Below are 23,111 nucleotides of genomic sequence, written 5' to 3' on the forward strand. Positions count from 1 at the left end.
TGTTTAAAAGCTGGCAGATCTCCCTTGGTATTTCTCAAGGTGTGTCAGAGGATACTCCGCTTAACCACAATATGGGGTGGGATTTTCCAGCCGTGTTCATCCCAAAACCGGAAAATCCTGCCTGCAGTCAATGGACCTTTCCATTGTCTGCCCCTTGCCCGCTCTGATTCCCGTGGCGGGCGGCATGGGAAAATTCGCCCCATGGTGTGCAATGGATAACACCAGGACCACTGATTTACAGTAAATTAAAAAGTCAAATTCCATTCTTCTGAAGTGTGTGATTTGGCATCCTAACTTCTGTATTCATCTGTCACTATTGATTCAAAGTTCTTTTTGTTCTGATGTTCATTACCATCACCGGGTCCCACACACTCAGCATCTGGGGATCATCAATAAACAGAAATATAACTGGACCAATCCATACCTATGTCATAACAACTTGAGCAAAAGTATTTGTGGTCAAGTGACTTACCTCCAGATTCCCCAAAGTCTCTTCATCATATACACAAGTCGGGAGTGTACTGCGATACTCTCCAGTTGCCAAGGTGTGCGTAGCTGTAACATCATTCAAGAATCATCACAGAATCCTTACAGGGCAGAAGGAGGCCATCAGGTCTGAATTGACTTTCTAACAGATCAATATCATCCAGGACAAAGTAATCTGTTTGGTGCAGTATGGTGGCACGCTGCCTCGCAGCGCCAGGGACCCAGGTTCAATTCCCAGTTTGGGTCACTGTCTGTGTGGAGTTGGCACATTCTCCCCGTGTCTGTGTGGGTTTCCTCCGGGTGCTCCGGTTTCCTCCCACAGTCCAAAGATGTGCAGGTTAGGTGAACTGGCTATGCTGAATTCTCCCTCAGTGTACCCAACAAGCGCTGGAGTGTGGCGACTAGGAGATTTTCACAGTAACTTCATTGCAGTGTTAATGTAAGCCTACTCGTGATGAATAAATAAACTTTACTTTTTACTTCTGATCAGCAATATTGCCACAAGACTAAAAATCCAGCTTGTTCACAACAACATCTCCCCACCACACCCAGTCCCCTCCCCAGTACCCTGTACCCTTGTCCAATGCCTGCAGTATGTGCTAAAGGATGTACTACCATGCCTCACCAAGCTTTCTTCAGCAGCACCTCCAAGCTTGCAATATCTACAATCAAGAGAAACAGGAGTGTGGATGAATGGGATAATCATCACCTTCAAGTTACCCTCCAAGTGACACACCATCATGCTCTGGATGCATATCACCAGTCCCTCTTCATCTCTGGGTCAAAATCCCAGAACTCCCTACCTAACAACATTGGGAAAGTAATTTCAAATGTGGACTGCAGACATTCAAGGGAAATGCCTATCATGCCAATAAAATCCACACAACAAGAATGAGAAAAATACAGGAATGATGGCACAGTGGCAATATTACCGAACTAGTATCCAGAGGTCCATACCACTGCTTTGGTTCAAATACTGCCGTGGCAAGTGGATTAATTTAAATTCAATTTTAAAATCTATAAAAACTCCTCCTTCCTTCATATTTCTGGCTCACTTTCTCACATACTCTAATTTTTCCTTTGCTGCACCATGTTGAATGAGACATAACTGGGTTTTTAACAGCATATTAAACTCATAATTATTCTGATCAGCCTCAATAGCCCTGAAAGTTAATTTTATATCAAAATCCTCCATTCTGATAAAAAAAATCCACATTTTTATATTTAAAAGTGTTTGATTATGATATGTCAACTTTTATCTCAATCCCATGTCAATGTCCTAATCCTTATTTGGCTCTCAGTAAAATTATATTGGAAATTAAAGTTTAATCAGTGATTTTAACTTCTGGGTTGCTGTCCGTGAGAATGCTTCCTAGTGATTGGCTGCCTACCCTGCTTGGCAATATCACTGTTGTTGGATGCCTGGAGATCCCCTTGACTTGGTGTCAGATTCAAACTAGTGTCAAGAAAGGAGAAATAGAGGTGACAAATCTAAGGGGAAATCTTCAAGATCAGTGGTGAGCGCCATTGTTTCACTGCTGACTACAAAGTCTGGGCCATTATTAAACACTCTTACATGTGAGAAATTACAGTTATGACCATTTTTATGTATGAACTAATTATCAGCCAAGTTTATGCGTGTAAATCAGGATGGACTTTAGCTGGGAATGAAAGTCACATTTATCCTTGCAGGGAGTGGTGCTGACAGACTAACTCTTGTACCAGTCCAGCTTCCATAACATTCACCCTGCTACAGACTCCTTGGGTTCGGGGGGGTGCGGCACGGTGGCACAGTGGTTAGCACTGTTGCCGCACAGTGCCAGGGACCCGGGCTCGATTCCCAGTGTGGGTCACTGTGCGGAGTCTGTACATTCTCCCCATGTCTGTGTGGATTTTCTTCGGGTGCTCCGGTTTTCCCCCACAGTCCAAAAGCCATGCATTGGCCATGCTAAATTCTCCCTCAGTGTAACTAAACAGGCACCGGACTGTAGCGACTATGGGATTTTCACAGTGACTTCATTGCAATGTTAATATAAGCCTGCCTGTGACACTAATTTAAAAAATTCACATGGAAAATGCAGAAAGTTGGAGCTGCTGGATGCCCAAATGTTTGAGGGGAAAACAGTATCTGCAGCTTGAGCTCAAGGCCGAGCTGCAGACACTGCGATGCATCAGGAAGGGGAGCACTTCACACCAGGGGGCAGTCATAGAATCATAGAATCCCCACAGTGCAGAAGGAGGCCATTCGGCCCATCGAGTCTGCACCGACCACAATCCCACCCAGGCCCTACCCCCACATATTTTACCCACTAATCCCTCTAACCTACACATCTCAGGACTCTACGGGGCAATTTTTAACCTGGCCAATCAACCTAACCTGCACATCTTTGGACTGTGGGAGGAAACCGGAGCACCCGGAGGAAACCCACGCAGACACGAGGAGAATGTGCAAACTCCACACAGATAGTGACCTGAGCTGGGAATCGAACTCGGGACCCTGGAGCTGTGAAGCAGCAGTGCTAACCACTGTGCTACCCTTGGGATAGGGCCTTCTGATTTGGTCAGTGGACAGGGACAGAAGGATGTGACTTTGAGTGAGGCAGTTATGGGGACCTAGAAGGTAGAAGTTGAGGGACCTCAGCCTTTGCAATTATCCAACAGGCTCAAGGTGCTTGTAATCAGTATGGATGGAAGTGGGGGGATGAGGCTGCAGTGTAGATGAGTGAACTGCCTGTGGCACCACGGTACAGGAGGTGTGGGGGGGGAAGTAAATAGGAATGTAATGGTAGTGAGGGACAGACACAACTCCCTACAGTGAAAGAGAGAGCCCAGAAGACTTTGTTCCCTTCCCGGTGCCAAGATGTCTGCTCTGTGCTGGTGAGAAACATACAGTGGGATAGGAAGGTTCCAGTGGTGATAGTAGACGTAGGTACTAAAGACATAGGTAGAAATAGGAAAGAGTTCTGAGTAGGGAGTATGACCACCTAGAGGCCAAAATAAAAAGCAGAACTTCCAGAGTAATGGTCTCTGAATTATTACCTCAGCCATGAACAAATTGGCTTGGGGTAAATATGATTAGGGAGCTGAATTCATGGCTCAAAGGTTGGTGTGGGAGAGATGGGTCTTGATTCATGGGGCAACGGTACTGGGGAAAGTGGGAGCTGTGCCATTGGGATGGTCTTCACCTGAACCATGTTGGGACTCATGTTCTGGTGAGTTATGTAACTGGGGTTGTAGAGAGGGCTTTCTCTAAATAGTGAGGACAAAGGATCAAGTGTGGGAGGATGTAATCAATTAAAGGTAGGAAACAAGGCAAGAGAGAAAGGTAGCAATTAGAGAAGCAATAATCAAAGAGTGGCAAGAAGGGACAGAATGTGCAAATTGTGCCAGCAGATAAGGTCAGTGATTGCAAAAATGATAGAAAGACAGAATTAAAGGGTTTGTACTGAATATACGTCGTATTCACAAGAAAACAAATGAAATTGACAAATAGAAATTAATATGTGATCTGTTAGCCATTACAGAGATGTGGCTGCAGGATGACAAAGACTGAGATTTGAATATTTAAGGATACATGACATTTCTGAAGCTAAGAAAAGATGATGGGGTGACTTGATTAATTAAAGATGACATTAGTACAATAGAGAAACAGTAAGAAGTCTCACAACACCAGGTTAAAGTCCAACAGGTTTATTTGGAATCACGAGCTTTCAGAATGCTGTTCCTTCATCAGGTGAGTGGAGAGGTAGGTTTCACAAACACAGCATATATAGACAAAGACACAGTTGCAAGATAATGGTTGGAATGCGAGTTTATTCAGGTAATCAAGTCTTTACAGGTACAGACAGTGCGAGTGATGAGATGGATAATCACAGGTTAAAGAGGTGTGAATTGTCTCAAACCAGGACAGTTAGTAGGATTTTGCAAGCCCAGGGTAAAATGGTGGGGGATACATATGGTGTGACATGAACCCAAGATCCCAGTTGAGGCCGTTCTCATGCGTGCAGAACTTGGCTCTCAGTTCACAATTCACACCTTTTTAACCTGTGATTATCCCTCTCTCCACTTGCACTGTCTGTACCTGTAAAGATTTGATTACCTGAAAAGACTTGCATTCCAACCATTATCTTGCAATTGTGTCTTTGTCTACATGTGCTGTGTTTGTGAAACCAACCTCTCCACTCACCTGATGAAGGGGCAGCACTTCGAAAGCTCATGATTCCAAATAAACTTGTTGGACTTTAACTTGGTGTTGTGAGACTTCTTACTGTGCCCACCCCAATCCAACACCGGCATCTCCACATCACAATAGAGAAAGGTGACGTTAGTTCAAGATGTAGAATCGTTTTGGATAGAGATAAGAAATAATAAAGGTAGGAAGTCACTTGTGGGAGTAGTTTATTGGCTTCTTAGCAGTAAACATACCATGGGATGGAGTATAAAAGCTGAAATAATGGGGGGGTGTGAGAAAGATACATGGGTGAATTTAAGTTGCGTATAGATTGAGTGAATCAGATTGTCACAGGTAGCCTGGAAGGCGAGTTCATGGAGTGTTTTTGGAACAATTTCTTAAAGCAGCATTGCTAGAGTCAACCAGAAAGCAGACTATTCTAGATCGGGTAATGTGCAACACCGATTAATTAATAATCCTCGCTCATAGTGAAGGCGCCCCGAGGCTGCAGTGATTAGAACATGATTGAATTTCACATTCAGTTCAAGGGAGCAAAGAAGCATGGGTCAAAGACTAGTGTTTTGAACTTAAATAAGGGCAATTATGAGGGTATGAAGACAGAACTAACTAATGTGAATTGGGAAATTAGGTTAAGGCATAAGTCAATTAGATGCAGTACCAGGTATTTAAGGATATATTTCATGACACTCAACAAAGATACATTTCAGTGAGAAACAAAGACTCTGGGGGAAAGACGTACTATCCATGACTAAGAAAGGAAGTTAAAGATAGTATCAAATTGAAAGAAAGATCATATGATTCTGCAAGTTTAATGGCAAACTGGAAGATTAGACAAAATATAAACAACAGGAAAGAATGGCTAAACAAAAGGACAGAGAAATTAGAGTACAAGAACAAACTAGCTGGAAATAAACAAACAGCTAGAGTTTTTACAGGTATTTAAGAAGGAAAAGAGTAAGTAAAGTGAGTGTTGGTCCTCTATTAATAATGGGAACTAAGGAGTTGGCAGATTAATTGAACAGATATTTTGCATCTTTCTTCACTGTGAGGATACAAATAATATCCCAGAAATAAATGTACATCAAGAGATGAAAGAGAGGGAGAAAATTAATACCATAAGAGGGAGTTGAAGAGCGAGCTTAGAAGGGCTAAAAGGGGACATGAGAAGACTTTGGCGGATAGGGTTAAAGAGAATCCTAAGGCGTTCTATAGGTATGTCAAGAACAGAAGGTTGGTTAGGGCAAGTTTACGGCCAGTTATAGATGGCAGAGGGAAGTTATGTGTGGAACCGGAGGAGATTGGTGAAGCATTGAACCAATATTTCTCTTCGGTGTTCACGCAAGGGGACATGAATATAGCTGAGGAGGACACTGGGTTGCAAGGGAGTAGAATAGACAGTATTACAGTTGATAAGGAGGATGTGCAGGATATTCTGGAGGGTCTGAAAATAGATAAATCCCCTGGTCCGGATGGGATTTATCCAAGGATTCTCTGGGAGGCAAGAGAAGTGATTGCAGAGCCTCTGGCTCTGATCTTCAGGTCGTCGTTGGCCTCTGGTATAGTACCAGAAGATTGGAGGTTAGCGAATGTTGTCCCATTGTTTAAGAAGGGGAACAGAGACTTCCCCGGGAATTATAGACCGGTGAGTCTCACTTCTGTTGTCGGCAAGATGTTGGAAAAAATTATAAGGGATAGGATTTATAGTTATTTGGAGAGTAATGAATTGATAGGTGATAGTCAGCATGGTTTTGTGGCAGGTAGGTCGTGCCTTACTAACCTTATTGAGTTTTTTGAGAAAGTGACCAAGGAGGTGGATGGGGGCAAGGCAGTGGACGTGGTATATATGGATTTTAGTAAGGCGTTTGATAAGGTTCACCATGGTAGGCTTCTGCAGAAAATGCAGATGTATGGGATTGGGGGTGATCTAGGAAATTGGATCAGGAATTGGCTAGCGGATAGGAAACAGAGGGTGGTGGTTGATAGTAAATATTCATCATGGAGTGCGGTTACAAGTGGTGTACCTCAGGGATCTGTTTTGGGGCCACTGCTGTTTGTAATATTTATTAATGATCTGGATGAGGGTATAGTTGGGTGGATTAGCAAATTTGCTGATGACACCAAAGTCGGTGGTGTGGTAGACAGTGAGGAAGGGTGTCGTAGTTTGCAGGAAGACTTAGACAGGTTGCAAAGTTGGGCCGAGAGGTGGCGGATGGAGTTTAATGCGGAGAAGTGTGAGGTAATTCACTTTGGTAGGAATAACAGATGTGTTGAGTATAGGGCTAACGGGAGGACTTTGAATAGTGTGGAGGAGCAGAGGGATCTAGGTGTATGTGTGCATAGATCCCTGAAAGTTGGGAATCAAGTAGATAAGGTTGTTAAGAAGGCATATGGTGTCTTGGCGTTTATTGGTAGGGGGATTGAATTTAGGAGTCGTAGCGTTATGTTGCAACTGTACACAACTCTGGTGCGGCCGCACTTGGAGTACTGTGTGCAGTTCTGGTCCCCACATTACAGGAAGGATGTGGAGGCTTTGGAGAGGGTGCAGAGGAGGTTTACCAGGATGTTGCCTGGTATGGAGGGGAGATCCTATGAGGAGAGGCTGAGGGATTTGGGATTGTTTTCGCTGGAAAGGCGGCGGCTAAGAGGGGATCTTATTGAAACATATAAGATGATTAGAGGTTTAGATAGGGTGGATAGTGATAGCCTTTTTCCTCTGATGGAGAAATCCAGCACGAGGGGGCATGGCTTTAAATTGAGGGGGGGTAGTTATAGAACCGATGTCAGGGGTAGGTTCTTTACCCAGAGGGTGGTGAGGGATTGGAATGCCCTGCCAGCATCAGTAGTAAATGCGCCTAGTTTGGGGGCGTTTAAGAGATCCGTAGATAGGTTCATGGACGAAAAGAAATTGGTTTAGGTTGGAGGGTCACAGTTTTTTTTTTTAACTGGTCGGTGCAACATCGTGGGCCGAAGGGCCTGTTCTGCGCTGTAATGTTCTATGTTCTATGTTCTATAACAATCACCAGGAAAAAAGGACTGATAAAAATGATTAGAACTAAAAGCTGACAGATCCCCAAGTCCTGATGGACTTCATCCTAAGGTCTTAACTGCTGAGGTAGTAGATGCATTGCTTTTAATTTTCCAAAATTCCCTGGATTCTGGAAAGGTTCCATCAGATTGGAAAATAGCAAAAATGTAACTTCTTTATTCAAGATAGGAGGAAGACAGAAAGTGGGAAACTATAGGCCAGTTAGCTTTAACAATTGGTAAAATGGTGGAATCTTTGTTAAAGAAGTTATAAGAGTACATTTAGAAAATCACAATGCAATAAGGCATAGTCAGTATGGTTTTGTGAATGGGAAAGTACTTTGAGGAAGTAATGTGCTATAGATAAAGAGGAACTTGTGAATGTGGTATTCCAGAAGATATTTCACAAGGTGCCACATCACAGGGTTCAGCAGAAAATAAGAGCTCATGATGTAGGGCATAACATGTTAGCATCAATAAGGGGATTGGTTAGCTAACAGAAAACACAGAACAGGTATAAATGGGTCATTTTAGGGTTGGCAAGGTGCGATAAGTGGAGTGCCACACGGGTCACTGCTAGGACCTCAACTATTTGCAGTCTACATGAATGACTTGGATGACAGGATTGAATGTATTGTTGGCGATGACACAATCATTGGTAGGAAAGTAAGTTGTGAAGAGGGCGTAAGAAGGCTGCAAAGGAATATAGATTGATTAAGTGAGTGGGCAAAAATTTTGGCAGATGGAGTATAACATGGGAAAATATGAACTCCACTTTGGCAGGAATAATAAAAAAAGTATTATTTAAATAGGGAGAGATTGCAGAACTCTGAGATACAGAGGATCTGAGTGTCCTCCTGCGTGAATCACAAATTTTGTATGCTGGTACAACAAGTGATTATGAGGGCAAATGGAATGTTGTTGTTTGTTACGAGGGGAATGGAATATAAAAATAGAGATGTTTTGTAACAGTTGTTTTGGGTATTGGCAAGACCACATGTGGAGTACTGTGTACAGTTTTAGTTTCCTTCAGAAAGAACATAATTGTATTAGAAGCAGTTCTGCGAAGGTTTTAACTGATTCCTGAAATGAGGGAGTTATCCAAGAGGAAAGGTTAGACAGGTTGGACTTGGATCTATTGGGAGTTTAGAAAAATGAGAAGCAATCTTCTTGAAACATAGAAGATACCAAGGGGACTGAATACACTGGATGCTGAAAGAATGTTTCTCCTTGTGGGACAGACTAGAACCAGGGGACCATTTAAAAATAAGGAGCCTCCCATTTAAATAGAGGTTAGGAGAATTCTTTTCTCTGAGGGTCATGAGACTATGAAATTCTCTTTGTCTGAGAGTAGTGGAGTCAAAATCATTGAATATTTTTAAGGCTGACTTAGATTCTTGATTGACAAGGGAGTCAAAGTGTGTCCAGGGTTTGAAGGAAAGTGGAGTTGAGGCTACAATCAGATCAGCCACGATCTTGTTGAATGGTGGAGCAGGTTCAAGAGGCCTAATGGCCTACTCCTGCTCCTAATTCATATGTTCATATGTATGCAAAATATAGTGCTATCAATGGATTCCACTCCCCTCTCCGCTGATGATAGCTGGAAGCAGGAAAGGACCCCCAACCACATGTAATACAATTTCAAGGCAACCCATCAATATATTTTTAGAAGAAGTACTTATCCCACAAGTCGGAAAACTGTTCTCTTCGCCCTCTGTCCTTAGATGAGAAAGGGCTACAGTATTTCAGTTGATTAAAAGTAGCTGCATCCTAAACATTTGGATTTGGTGCAGTAGACAATTTAACAGCAGCAAAATTGCTGCCATATATTTAGGGAAATTGTACTCACTGCTGGGTTACACTTTGTAATGCATGTGACTCCACATGGAGACTAATACAGATTCAAGAAGGGATAGTGAAGTTGACAATTCAAGGTCAGTTTATTTATACCAGAATAAGATGATCTAGTTTGTTTACAAATCTCTTTTCTTACTTAGACCCAGTCTCACATGGCGCGATGTGCAGCACCTGATTGTTCGGACGGCTAAAATCTCGGACCTTTTGAACAAAGGGTGGAAGATTAATGGAGCAGGTTACCACGTTCACCACAAGTAAGAAGCCAATTCATGGAAGTTTATTTCTACAATTGTGTCTTTATTACGTTTGATTTGATTTGAATTATTATTGTCACATGTATTAGTGTAGTGAAAAGTATTGTTTCTTGCATGCTATACAAACAAAGCATACCGTTCATAGAGAAGGAAAGGAGAGGGTGCAGAATGTAGTGTTACAGTCCAAATTAGGCTGAAAGAAAAATCAACTTAATATAAGGTAAATCCATTCAAAAGTCTGATGGCAGCAGGAAAGAAACTGTTCTTGAGTCAGTTGGTACATGACCTCAGACTTTTGTATCTTTTTCCCAACAGAAGAAGGTGAAAGAGAGTATCTCCGGGGTGCATGGGGTCCTTAATTATGCTAGCTGCTTTTCCGAAGCAGCGGGGAGTGTAGACTGTGTCAATGGATGGGAAGCTGGATGTAAAGAGCTTCATTATAACACGATTTGACTGATTGCGTTGCAGATGAAGGTAGAAAGAAAAAGTAATTACTCGTTGATCAGGAATACAGACCGAGATCAAAAAGTACAGATTAAAGATGGCAAGTTACTTGAGACAACTCAAAGCAACGTAACAATATTTTTCTCCCTTAATTCAAAATGTTCTCTCCTATAAAAATGTATTTGATAGATCTTATCATTCGCAATACTACACAAATATTCCTGTTGATTTGATCTTCAGAACTTTCAGCCTGACGTAAGAATGAGACTGTCTTCTGCAACTGAACTGGAATGGTTTTTAAAAGTGTAATTATCTATGCACATATATATTTAGCTTTATGGCTCGGAGTGATTAGTTTTCATTGATTTGTAAGGTATGTTTCATTGTCTATGGGCTAAACAATGGAAGATTAGAACTTATATTTTTACAATAGGCAGCAAGACAAACCACTATCATACAAATGTCATGCCAGTCCTACATAGTGCTAGAATTGGAATATTAAATTATTGTTACTGCGATTTTTCTACGGGCAAACTCACTATTGAAAGGCTCAGTGAAATATCTAATTGCATGATATCTCCTGGGTGTTTAGAAATTTCTAGCACTGACATTTTTCATTTATTTTGCAAATAGTTTGTTTTCACTGTGGTGTTGAAAATAATTGTGGGATACTTCTACGTAAAAAGAATATCCGATGTTCAGAGAGAAGCAACTTCTCCAGCGTTCTGAGCATTATCTTAAATGTAATTGTTTGAGAGGCTAAAATGATAGAATTACACAGTGTAGAAGGAGGCCATTCAGCCCATTATGTCTGTGTCAGCTTTTTGAAAGAACTATCAAATTGATCCCACTCTCCACTTTCCTCAGCCCACCAAGTACTTAGCCAATTTTCTTTTGAAAGTTATTATTGAACCTTCTTCCATCACCCTTTCAGGCAGGCAGTGCATTCCAGATCAGAAGAGATCACTGCACAAAAATATGGTTCCACAAGTCATCCCTGCTTATTTTGTCAATTGGCTTAAATCTGTTTCTTTGGTTATCAATCTCTCTGCCACTGAAAACAGTTTATCTTTCTTTACTGTCTAACAACAATTTTGAACAAATCCATCAAACCTTCCTTTAACCTTCTCCATCGAAGGAGAACAACCACAATTTATTTGTGCCTCCACATATTGGAAGTCTTTCATCCCTTGTGCTGTTGTGTACCCTCTGAGGCATTACCATCTTTCCTAAAACATGATACCCAAAGCCAATACTCCAGCTGTGGCCTAATTAGTGTTTTATAAAGGATTAACATAACCTCCTTGCTTTTGTGTTCAATGCTTCTATTTATGTAACCAAGGACTCCACATGTCATTCTGATAGCTTTCTCAACTAGTTCTGCCATCTGCAAACACTTGTGCATATAGGACCCAGATCTCTCTGACGCTGCATCCCTTTCAGAATTGTACCACTTTGTAATAACAGTTCACCAATTAGGTAAATAAGACTGTAATGTTTATTTACATACAACTACAATACCGAGGTCTGATAGCCTTGTGCTGCCGGTCAGCATCCAGGTTCTCATCTGCTAAGCTAGCATGGGCTTGTTGGGGTGATCCCTCACCCTGGTCCCTGATTGATTACACAAGTCATGTGATCTTCTCTGCAGTACAATCCTTAAAGGGACCAGCATCATATCCCTCCCCCTCTAAGTTTTTCATACAATTAAAATTAGTTAGTTTACTTAATCCCCAACAATTAGAGCATTTGACACACATATCAGTCCATCTTAAATGAATTGTCTCAGGTGGTATGGTAGAGGCTGTCAACGCAGTCAGAAAAAAAAATCATGATTCAGGCACATCAGTGAGGTATTTTTCAGTGAATAAAGCCGTAGATGTCATAAATTTTGGAAGCGGCTTGAGTTGAGTCCCAGAGGTTGCATCAGAAACAGGATATTTGTCTTATGAAGTGGACATTCAAGGGAAAATCATCCGGAAGCATGTAGACCATCTAAGAGGACAGCCAGTACTGACACATGACACCATATTACCAGCAGCAAACGTTATTGACTATCCAAGCAGTGAAGTACTAACTCAGCCTGTGACAGGTGAGTCTATCATTCTCTTGGGAACCGATGAAGCTGAGTTACCAGTACCTGGTCTAGTGGTTTCTGCAGAAGACACTCCAGTAGAAGTACACCAGGCAGAGGAGATTAGAAATTGGAAAGAAGATTACGATCCTTTACGCCATTTTGAGAAATGGCAGAAAGTAAATGTAAACTTTGAAGTAAGATTACCTTTAGATATTCTCAGAGTCTGAACCATATAACCAATGAAAGAATGATTCGGGTTATCTCCCTGTCAAAGAGAAAACTAGGTCTGACCTTGACATGGTCGCATTTGACAGATGTAAGATCAGAAATGCGCTATTTTGTGAGCTAGATGCCCAGTTGGATATTGATGAAGGATTTGATCTTCTATTAGAACTCTTGGACTTACACAAATGATGATCTATTGAATGCCAATGAGGTATGGTCTGACTTTTTGATAGATTTCAGAAAATGCACGGTTATTCAACGTATGAATATATCATGAAATTTAAAAGATTGAGGAAGTTCAATTTTGAGATTCCTGATTTAGTGTTAGGGTTTATATTGCAAGATCATGCCAAGATGCCTTACATGGATGGACTCCCGGTTCTAACTGGCACTCAGTTCTCAGAGAGGAACTGCCAGTTGTCTGCTGCCTTGGAAATCTCCTGGGGAAGAAATCATTTCCTGCAACCTTTGGGATATCCTGCAGTGAGACAAAGGACAAAGGTTTCAATGATTGCTGATTTTGAAATGTTCCAGATACTGGGCATAGGCATCTATGCATTGGAAGGGTACAGACTGGCAAAATAAGGATGAAAGCACCTTTAGCAGATCTGGCTATTACTGCAGAAGACTGAATTGAAACAGTAATATATCCAGATGGATCCCAGGAATGCCCAAGGAAGATGTAATATGTTCGTTAGGTGTGACTCAAAGTATCATCACGTGAAGAACTGCCCAAAGTGAAGAAGCAAGATCCTCAAAATGACATGCTGAAATCTGAGACAGAAACCTAGAAACCCTATAGTGCAGAAGGAGGCCATTCAGTCCATCGAGTCTGCACCGACCACAATTCCACCCAGGCCCTATCCCCACTTAATTACCCTGCTAATCCTTCTAATCTATCACATCCCGGGACACTAAGGGTTAATTTAGCATGTCCAATCAACCTAACCCACACATCTTTGGATGAGGTGAAGATAATTATGGATCTGAATAAATTTTACTGGTCATGAGGAGGTTAAGTCTTGCGAAGAATATATTAGTTGTGGGCTCGTTCAATTTTGCTTGCATTTTGACAGTACGTGGAACAGATTTGATAAAATGTTATTTGGATTCACTAAGGAGGGGTGATATAGGATTAAGGAGTATAAAAATACTATTTACTTTAGGTTTAGTGATAACAAGACGTTGAGGTTACTGGAAAGAGTTATAATTACATGTAAAATGGCTGGGGTAAGCTACTTTATCAATACTGATGTAGTCCCTTGTGAGATGCCTATGCTTTGAGTAAACCTTCTGTGAAAAATGCACAAAAGAAACTTGACATGGAGCATGATCAGGCAATTATTTTTGGAAAGTCAGTGGATCTGCCATTTATCCAGTCAGGATGTTATTGAATCCCCCTTAACAAAACCTGATACTTCTTGTCAGAGTGTTAGACAAGTATTAATGGCGTCAGATAGTAAGAATCAGAAAGATAAAAAGCAAATAGTCTCAATGTTGCATAGACAATTTGCTCACTTGACTTGTTAAAGATTAAAACCCTGTTCAGGGATGCAGGTATGGTTGATGAAGAATACATGAGGCCAATATAAGAGATTTAAAGTGGGAAGTGTGAAATTAGTAAGAGGTAGCGCAGGATGCCACTAAGTGCTATTGTAAGCCTTTCATTAGCATGTGACTTTAACAAGGTAGTTGGCATGGATCTAAAGGTATAGAACAAAGACAAAAATATTATCATTCTACATTTTATAGGCTTGTGTTCAGATTTGGTCTCTTTACAATAATCCATAGTAAACCTTGACACTTGAGTGTGCACTTACTCAGAAACTGAGCTCCAGGTCATTGTTGGCTCCTCCTCTGAAGCATGTGAGAAAATGGGCCTTTCACTAAATACCTGGATAGCCAAGGTCCTCTTCCAACCACCTCCCATGGCACAACACCACCCCAGTCGATTAAGATCAACTGTTAGCTTTGCCCTATTTAACCAGGCCACCATGATCCTGCAACGCTTATTTGAGTTTTCCATTATCCTGCGATCCACCCTTTGTGTTGAGCTCTGGTGAAACACTGGGCTCATGGCGGTGGTGTTTAGTAAGACCAATAGCCTCAACCCAATCCAAAAACTCTTTATAGATAAGATCTGATACTAAGAGCCAGAAAGTGGCTGGTCCTGTTGATGCTGGTCCAGAATATGGATGAGGAGATTGCCAAACTGCAATGGCTCTATGGGGGTGGAGACCTGGCTAAATTCCCAGATTTTAAATTTGAGGAACTGAAACTTGATGAAATCGGCAAGTGATTATGATCTTCAGAAAGCATGGGATTGTCTGCTCTTTGGTCATGTTTCCTGGGATTGTAAAGTTGTAATTTAATAAATTCCATTGGATTAGAACAGAAAAAAATGATCAATGGCAAAATCCTGGAAAATATAACCATTTTCGATATCTTGGAGGCCACCCCATGACAAAGGCATACATGGACGACGAAGCTCATCATCACCTCCAATGTATCAACTCAGCCTTTGGCTGATTAAGTAGAACAGTATTTGAGGACCAGAATCTCTACACTCCTGTACGCTTTGGAGAGTTGGATGTGTTGCAGCAGGCACTTCAAAGCACTAGCTAAGTATCACCAATGGGGCCTTTGCAAGATCCTCCAAATTTGGTGGCAATAAAGATAATCGATCGAACAGCAGTGCCCTCTCCAAAGCCAACCTGTCCAGCATTGAGGCACTGATCACACAAAACGAGCTCTGCTGGTTAGGACATGTCACTCATATGCCCGACACAAGGCTTCTGAAGCAACTGCCATACTCGGAATTCAATCGTGGCAGGGGACTCCCAGGAGGACGGCAGAACCATTTTAGCGATGTCCTCAAAGTATTCCTGAATAGGTCAGACATCCTCATTGACTCATGGGAGTCCCTGATTTGTGACTGATCAAAATGGAGAAAGCACATTCTGAAAGCCACAGAACACATCGAGAGACTTCACCGAGAATGTGCAACGGCAAAGTCTAGGCATCGGAGGGAGCGCACGAACCTCCAAAATAGCTAACCTTCAAACTCCACCTGCCTTTCCTATAGCAGAGTCTTCAGATCACACATTAGACTTACCAACCACCTCAAAATCCATCAAACTGGAGTCGAAGCTAATCATTTTCGATCCTGAACACTCAAATGGGTTATTATAGGCAAAATCCTGGAGAGATGGACAGGGACTGGACTTGGGACACCAGAAAAGTTTCTGATGGATAATGAAGGGGAATTTGCCAATGATGGCTTCAGAGATATGTGTGAAAACATGAACATTATGGCCATGATTTGAAAGCCACATTTGAAAGCCCTTTCAGTAATAGACTCTGTGAAAGGAACCCTGCACTGGTCGATGAAATGCTGCATAAAATCTTAGCTGATCAAGCAGACTGCAAGTTGACAATCACTCTGGCATGTGAAAAATTCACTTCAGATGGTTGGGGGTATAGCTCCCAAATTGCTTTCTGCGCTGTGTGATAATCCCACTCTCGAAGGTACTACAATTAGTTCCATTTTTTTTCTGCACAGTTGTATGCACTGCATGTAGGGAGGTTGGTTTTCATCAAGGCTGAGGTCTCAGAGATAATTTAGACAACTCGGGCATTGTATAAGACCATCCGAGACATAATTTAATTCCGGAGATTTGATGTCTTATAAAACAGTGTCATAGAGAATGGAAAAGACTGGGTAAGGTAATAGGTTGTTATTGTAAGAACAGTACTTAGCAAACAATCAAATTGTTAATGTTAATTCCTCACAGTTAATCAGGCTTAATTACAAAATCTCAGACTCTGAGTAGCTGATAGAAGTAAACCAGGCATCTTGCATCTCAAATGATGGTGGGTTTGTGATGAAGGTCCAAAGGGATTGAATGCAGGAGTTGAAGGTTTGGATACACTGATAATATGAGTGATGCTGCATAGGACAGAGCTATCATATAGAAAGGCCAATTGCCCAGAGTGGGGTACTCGGGTGATATATATTCCAGAGGGTATGGTGAATGGGGGGATGCAATAATTATGGGATGTGCAAGAAAAGCCATTAGCAAGCTTAAATATTAGTTGAATGTTCTGCATGATGGTCAATGGCATGATGAATGCAGTTTTGGTCTCCCTATTTAAGGAAGAATCATAGAGATCATTCGGTCCATCGAATCTGCACTGACCACAGTCCCAACCAGGCCCTATCCCCATAACCCCATGCATTTACCCTAGCTAGTCCTCCTGACATTTAGGGGCATTTGAGCATGGCCAATCCACGTAACGTGCACATCTTTGGACTGTGGGAGGAATCCGGAAGAAACCCACGCAGACACGGGGAGAATGTGCAAACTCCACACCGACAGTCACCCAAGCCAGGAATCGAACCTAGGTCCCTAGCACTGTGAGGCAACAGTGCTAACCACTGTGCTGCCCCCAGAAGAATGCAAATGTGTTAGTGGTGGTTCAGAGGAGGTTTACTTAGACTGATACCTGGAATGTGCGGGTTGTCTTATGGGCGAGATTGGGCTTGTTCCCCTTGGAGTTTAGCAGAGTGAAGGAAGACTTGATTGAAGTATATAAAGTGCTGAGTGGTCTTGACAGTATGGATGTAGAAAGGATATTTCCTTTTGTGGGTGCGTGCAGAGTCCAGAACTAGGGATCACAGTTTTAAAATTATTGGTTGCAATTTTAGGACAGAGTGGAGGAGAAATGTTTTCTCTTAAAGGGTTGTGTGACTCTGGAACTCTCGGCCTCAGAAGCGTTGGAGGCGCGGTCATTGAATATTTTTTAAGGTGGAGGCAAAGCTTTGTTAGGCAAGGGAATCAAAGGTTACTGGGGTAGATTGTAATGTGAAATTCAAAACAGAAACAGATCAGCCATGATCTTATTGAATGACGGAGCAGGCTCGAGTGGCCTAATGGCCTACTTCTGATCCTATTTAGTATGTTCTTATGTCAAGGAGCAAAGTTCATAGGAAGAATGGAGAGAAAACACAGTGCAACTGCTGATAGTGGACCTAGAAGAGTGTCTGGCAGCAGAAAATGATCATGTTCCAGAGAAAGACCCTCTTATGGTGTGAGGGAGATCACACAATATTAGTCCCATAAGACATAAATAAGCTGGTGGAAGATTTTGTTTGAAAAGACTGGACAATGAAATAAATTCTTCACAGTTCCGGCATGGTGGTACAGTGGTTAGCACTGCTGCCTCACAGTGCCAGGGTCCCAGGTTCAATTCCGGCCTCAGGTCTGTGTGGAGTTTGCACTTTCTCCCCATGTCTGTGTGGGTTTCCTCCAGGTGCTCTGGTTTCCTCCCACAGTCCAAAGATGTGCAGGTTAGGTTGATTGGCAATGATAAATTGATCCTAGTGTCAGGGGGATTAGCCGGGTAATTGCATGGGATCACATGAATAATGCCTGGGTGAGATTGTGATTGGTACAGACTTGATGGACCGAATGCCCTCTTTCTGTACTGTAGGGATTCTATGATTCTATTCTATTTTTTATGAAAACCTACAAAACAATCTTGAAACAGAGCCAGAAGCATGACTGTAGTTTTGGTGGCTGCCAGTAAATTTAAGGATAGACTAATAAGAGAGGCAAAATAAATGAGTTAGATAGTTTGATAGAGTTGAGGATAGACTATGAGATATCACATAAATGATAATTAATCTTGACACAAGTGGATTTGTATTGAAAACGTCTTTGCAATGAGGAATGAAGGCTAAAGTGAGGCTGTTTGCTAGAGGTTTTGAAGAGAAACTGGGTGATACAGGTGTTGCTGTTGACTCCCACAGCTGGAAAATTCTGGCAAATTCCTCTACCTCTTTTGTCCACATGTTCATGAGAGTGTAGATCAATCATCATAAAAAATACATTCCTACCAGTGTGATACTTTGCAGAGAGAAGCGTTTCTGAAACTGTGCGCAGAGGCAAAAGATGCAGGAGGAAAACTGTGGAAACTTAAACAAACGTCTTTGTGACCTGAATGATGCAACCAGGTTTTTGGTGAAATCTGTTTTGCTGAAAATAGGTTGTATTCCATTAAAAGCAGATCCCACAATGTTTTATTGGTGGTATCAATGGACAGAGTCAGGCACCTTTATGATGCATGTTGATGATTTCTCATGGGGCAATACTGCAGAATTTGAGAAATGTGTTATTAATATGATTAGAGTAAAATTTAAAATTGGGAGCCAGACTTCTGGGTTTTTTTAATACTTTGGTTTAAAAAATAATCAGAATAAAGCAGAACTTTAAATCCTATTTTTATTCTTTCATGGGATGCGGATAAGGCCAGAATTTATTTCTAATTGCCCTTGAGTTGTTCCTGCGACATTTCATTGTACAGTTAAGAGTCAAGTTAAGAGTTGCTGTGGGTCTGGAGTCACATGCAGACCAGATCAGGTTAGAATAGCAGATTTCCTTTCCTGAACGACATTCGTGAACAAAGGTAACATTTAGAATGTTACTCCCTGTGGTAAACCACTGTTAAGCTTATTGCCTGTGTGTATGTGTGACATGCCTGGACATGCCCCTGCCAACTCTGCCTGAGACTCCTCCCCCCTGGTCCAGGTATAAAGGTGACTGCTCCCAACCCCCTGCCTCAGTCGCCGGGCCAGTTCATCAGCATGGGTGTGCTCCAAGTCTTTTGCGAATAAAAGCCTATTTGTTCTTGCGTACTAACTAGTCTTCGCTTGATTGATGGTGCATCACTCCCATTGTGTTAATCGTGGTGGGTTATTACAGAAAATTGATGTTATATCTAAAGAAGAGGCAAAACAACTGTGAAGTCTGTGCACTCAGACTAGACCAGATACAAGTTTTGATATGTTTTGGATTAAAATACCAACTAAATGATAAACATACTGAAGTCAAGCATGTCTGAACAAAAATAAGAATATTTTAAAAACTAAATTTGGAGAAATATGTATTTAAATTCCCATTCTTGGGTAACCTAAAGAACATGAAACCAGTTTTTTTAATCGATCCTTCACATGCTTATCTTCCTGATGGGTGTTTAAGTGCAACTGGTTTCATAATATTTCTTAGAGTAAAAATCTCCTTTAGCTTGGGAAGTTAAGAAACTAAACAGTGTAGTTAAAAGTACTGAAACACTGGCTCTCCTGTTGGCTGTGGATATACGATTATATTTCACAAATCTTTTAAGTGAGATTCTACAAAAGGAACATGCGTAAGATTGTATACCGATTGATTGTTACGTAGATAAACGTTCCCTGTGGGATAGACTACACCTTGCTGGCTGAATCAAACACCGGAAAGGAAATCTCTAAGATTAAATGGGTAATCAACAGTCTGTTTTACAAAAAAAAAGTGTGAACAAATAAACTTTTAAAAGTCTTTGAGAAGGGGCAACTCGCAATGTAATCCTTTGTACAGAATATAGAATGTTTAAACTTTGATTTGTTTTGAAATTCTTGTTTTGCATATTAACTCTAATTTTTATTTAAGGAGAGAGGAAGAAATCTGTTAATTGTATATTAATTGTGTTTAATTGCATGCAGGTGGTAGGTATTAACTTGAGCACCCTATAAAGAGACACTCAATGAAACCTGAGGTTGCAAGGTGTGCTGTCAATATAGTAGTGGACTTACAGTGAATATTGGAAAACCTATCCCCAGAAATGGAAACAGAGGTGTTAAGGGAAGGGAAGAGTAGATGATAAACTATGTGAGAGTGGGGTGGAAATTAGAAGCAAAACCAATCACATTTTTCAGTTGTGGGTGTGGGCAGGAAGTGGCGCTGATAGAGTAATCAATGTGTCAGGAAAGAAGGTGAGGGAGGGAGGCCTGAGTGGGTATGAATAGGAACAAAAAACATTGCACATATCCCACAAAGAGGGGACATAACTAGAAGCCATGCAGGTTATCATAGCAACACCTTTTATTCAGAAGAAGTGAGTAAAGTTAAAGGAGAAATTGTTAAAGGTGAGAACAAATTCAGTTGTGGGGTGGATGGGAAAAGTTGGGCCTGCTTTCAGGAAGTGAAGTGGTCTCAGACCCTCCCAGTGGAGAATGGTGGTGTAGAGGGATTGGATGACCATAGTAAAAGAGACCTTTAGGGTCAGGAAACTGGAAACTTTTAATATGTTGGAGGACATCGGAGGAGTCTTGGTTGTGGGTGGGGAGAGACTGAATAAGGGATGATAATTGGGCTAGATTGGGAGATATCAGTTTAGTGATTCACAAACAAGATGATGGGTTACCAGGGCAACTCCTGTTTGTGGATATTTTTGTTTGAGTTTGGGGGCCTATGAGATTGGAGGCTGTAGAGGGAAGATCTCCAGAGGAAATGAGGTCAGTTAAGGTCTTGGAAACAATGGTTTGCTGTTTAATGGTGGGGTTATGATCCAGGGGAGGTACGAGTGAGAGTTAGCATTCGACCCCTGCTAGATAGAGGCTGGTTTGCCAAAAACAACAAGCAATGCCCTTGTCAGCAAGCTTGATGACGATATTAGGGCTGGATCCAAACGAATGCAGTGCGATGTGTTCAGAAAGATATAGGTTAGAGTGAGTGAGGAGAGCAGAAATATTGAGGTGGTCAAATTGACACAGGCAAACCTCAATATAAAGATGGAGAGGAGGTAAACAAACGGAGGGAGGAATCCATATGGAGAGAGAATACATGAGATGGATAAAAGGTCTGGAAAGACGCCCAGTTGGAGAAGTGGGTGTGGAGGTGAAGGTGACAATAACACATTGTCAATATGCAGCAGATACAAGTTTACCTGTCTCTTTGCAATATAAACCAAACTGAAGACAAAGTTACGAACGTCCCATGGAAATTTGTTTCTGATTATCCAATTAGTCACTTTGGTTTGCCTATCCTGCTCTGTTCATCTCAGATGGCCATTCAAATGGGAGAAGAATGTTGAGAAATGCTTTACAAAGTGTGGCTGGTGCAAACACAATTGAAATATAAAACCACATAAACTAGCTGGCTTGACTCATTAATAGCAGTCTTACCTCCTATTTAACCACACTACCTTTTTCATTGCATTGTCCAATTCTGCTATTGCCAGAGCTTATTAGCCGATTAAACATTCATCCGTGTTTTTGTTACTTCCATACCTGACTACTTTAATGCTCCAGTGGATGCTGGAAATCTGAAATAAAACAGAAAACCCAGCAGGTCTGGCAGCATCTGTGGAGAAAGAAACAGAAGTAAGGTTTTGAGTCTGTATGACTCTTCTTCAGAGGGGTTGAAATGTGATAGATAGATTATACAGTCGGAGAGGGGATGAAGCAGAATAGATCTAACTCTACCTGGACCCCTCCCTCTGGCTTCTGACCTGCTCTTGACTTTTTATTGAGAAGTGTCAGCTCAACCTCAACCACCTCAATTTCTCTGCTTCTCTCACCGGCTCCAACCTGTCTCCTTCTAAACAGGCTGCACTCTGTTCCCTCATGTAGAACCCTGGTTTTGTTATCAAACCTGCCGACAAGGCTGTTGTCTGGCCTTTACCTCACTGAGGCTTAGCCCCAACTCTCTAGATACTTTCGCCTACCTCCCGTTGGACCATGACCCCCCCCCCCCCCCCCCCCCCCACCACTGAACATCAAGCCATTATTTCCAGAACTGTCACTGAGCTCATCTCCTCTGGGGATCTACCCTCCACAGTTTCCTACCTGACAGACCCCGACCCCACACAGCCCACTTCTACCTCCTTCTCAAAATCCACAACCAGGACTGCCCTGATAGACCCATTGTATCACCCTTCCCCAGCCCCAATGAGCTCATTTCTTCCTATCTCGACTCCATTCTCCCCAGTCCAGTCACTTACCACCCACATTCGCGATTCCTCTGATGCCCTATGTCATATCAACAATTTCCAGTTTCCCAGTCCTAGCCGCCTCCTCTTCACTATGAACGTCCAATCCGCACTGTTTAAGGGGAGGCAGTGGCGTAGTGGTATTGTCACTGGGCTAGTAATCCAGAGGCCCAGGGTAGGTAGGTGTATTGGCCATGCTAAATTTTCCCTCAGTGTATCCAAACAGGCACTGGAGTGTTGCGACTAGGAGATTTTCACAGTGACTTCATTGCATTGTTAATGTGAGCCTACTTGTGACACTAATAAATAAACTTAAATGTTCTGGAGGGAGACCTTTGTTCAAATCCCACCACAGCAGATGGTGAAATTTGAATTCAGTAAAAGTCTGGAATTAAAGTCGATTAATAACCATGAAACAATTGTCAATTGTTGTAAAAACCCATCTGAGGTTCACTGATGCCCTTTCGAGAAGGAAATCTGCCATCTTTACCTTGTTTAACCTACGTGTGACTCTAGACCCACAGCAATGTAGTTGACTCTTAAATGCCCTCTGAAATGGCCTAGCGAATGATCCAATTCGAGGGCAATTAGGGATGGACAATAAATGCTGGCCCAGCTAGTGATGCCCATGTCCCATAAATGAGTAAAAACCCTCCATTCTCCACCAGGATTGTCTGAGGGCTCTCTACTTCTTCCTTGGCCAGAGGTCCTAGATATCCCCATCCACCACTACTCTCCTCCATCT

General features: G+C 41.9%; 1 long non-coding RNA gene across 1 annotated transcript in view; it reads left to right on the forward strand.

Moving 5' to 3' along the window:
* The first annotated feature begins 9,721 nt into the window (after positions 1–9,721).
* Positions 9,722–23,111, forward strand: part of LOC144487592 (uncharacterized) — a 144,301-nt gene continuing 130,911 nt past the window's right edge. The window contains exon 1 of the long non-coding RNA XR_013496437.1: positions 9,722–9,813. This is a non-coding gene — a long non-coding RNA (uncharacterized LOC144487592). The remainder of the gene's footprint in view (positions 9,814–23,111) is intronic.

This window comes from Mustelus asterias, unplaced genomic scaffold (genome assembly GCF_964213995.1).
Source record: "Mustelus asterias unplaced genomic scaffold, sMusAst1.hap1.1 HAP1_SCAFFOLD_905, whole genome shotgun sequence".
Lineage (NCBI taxonomy): Eukaryota > Metazoa > Chordata > Chondrichthyes > Carcharhiniformes > Triakidae > Mustelus > Mustelus asterias.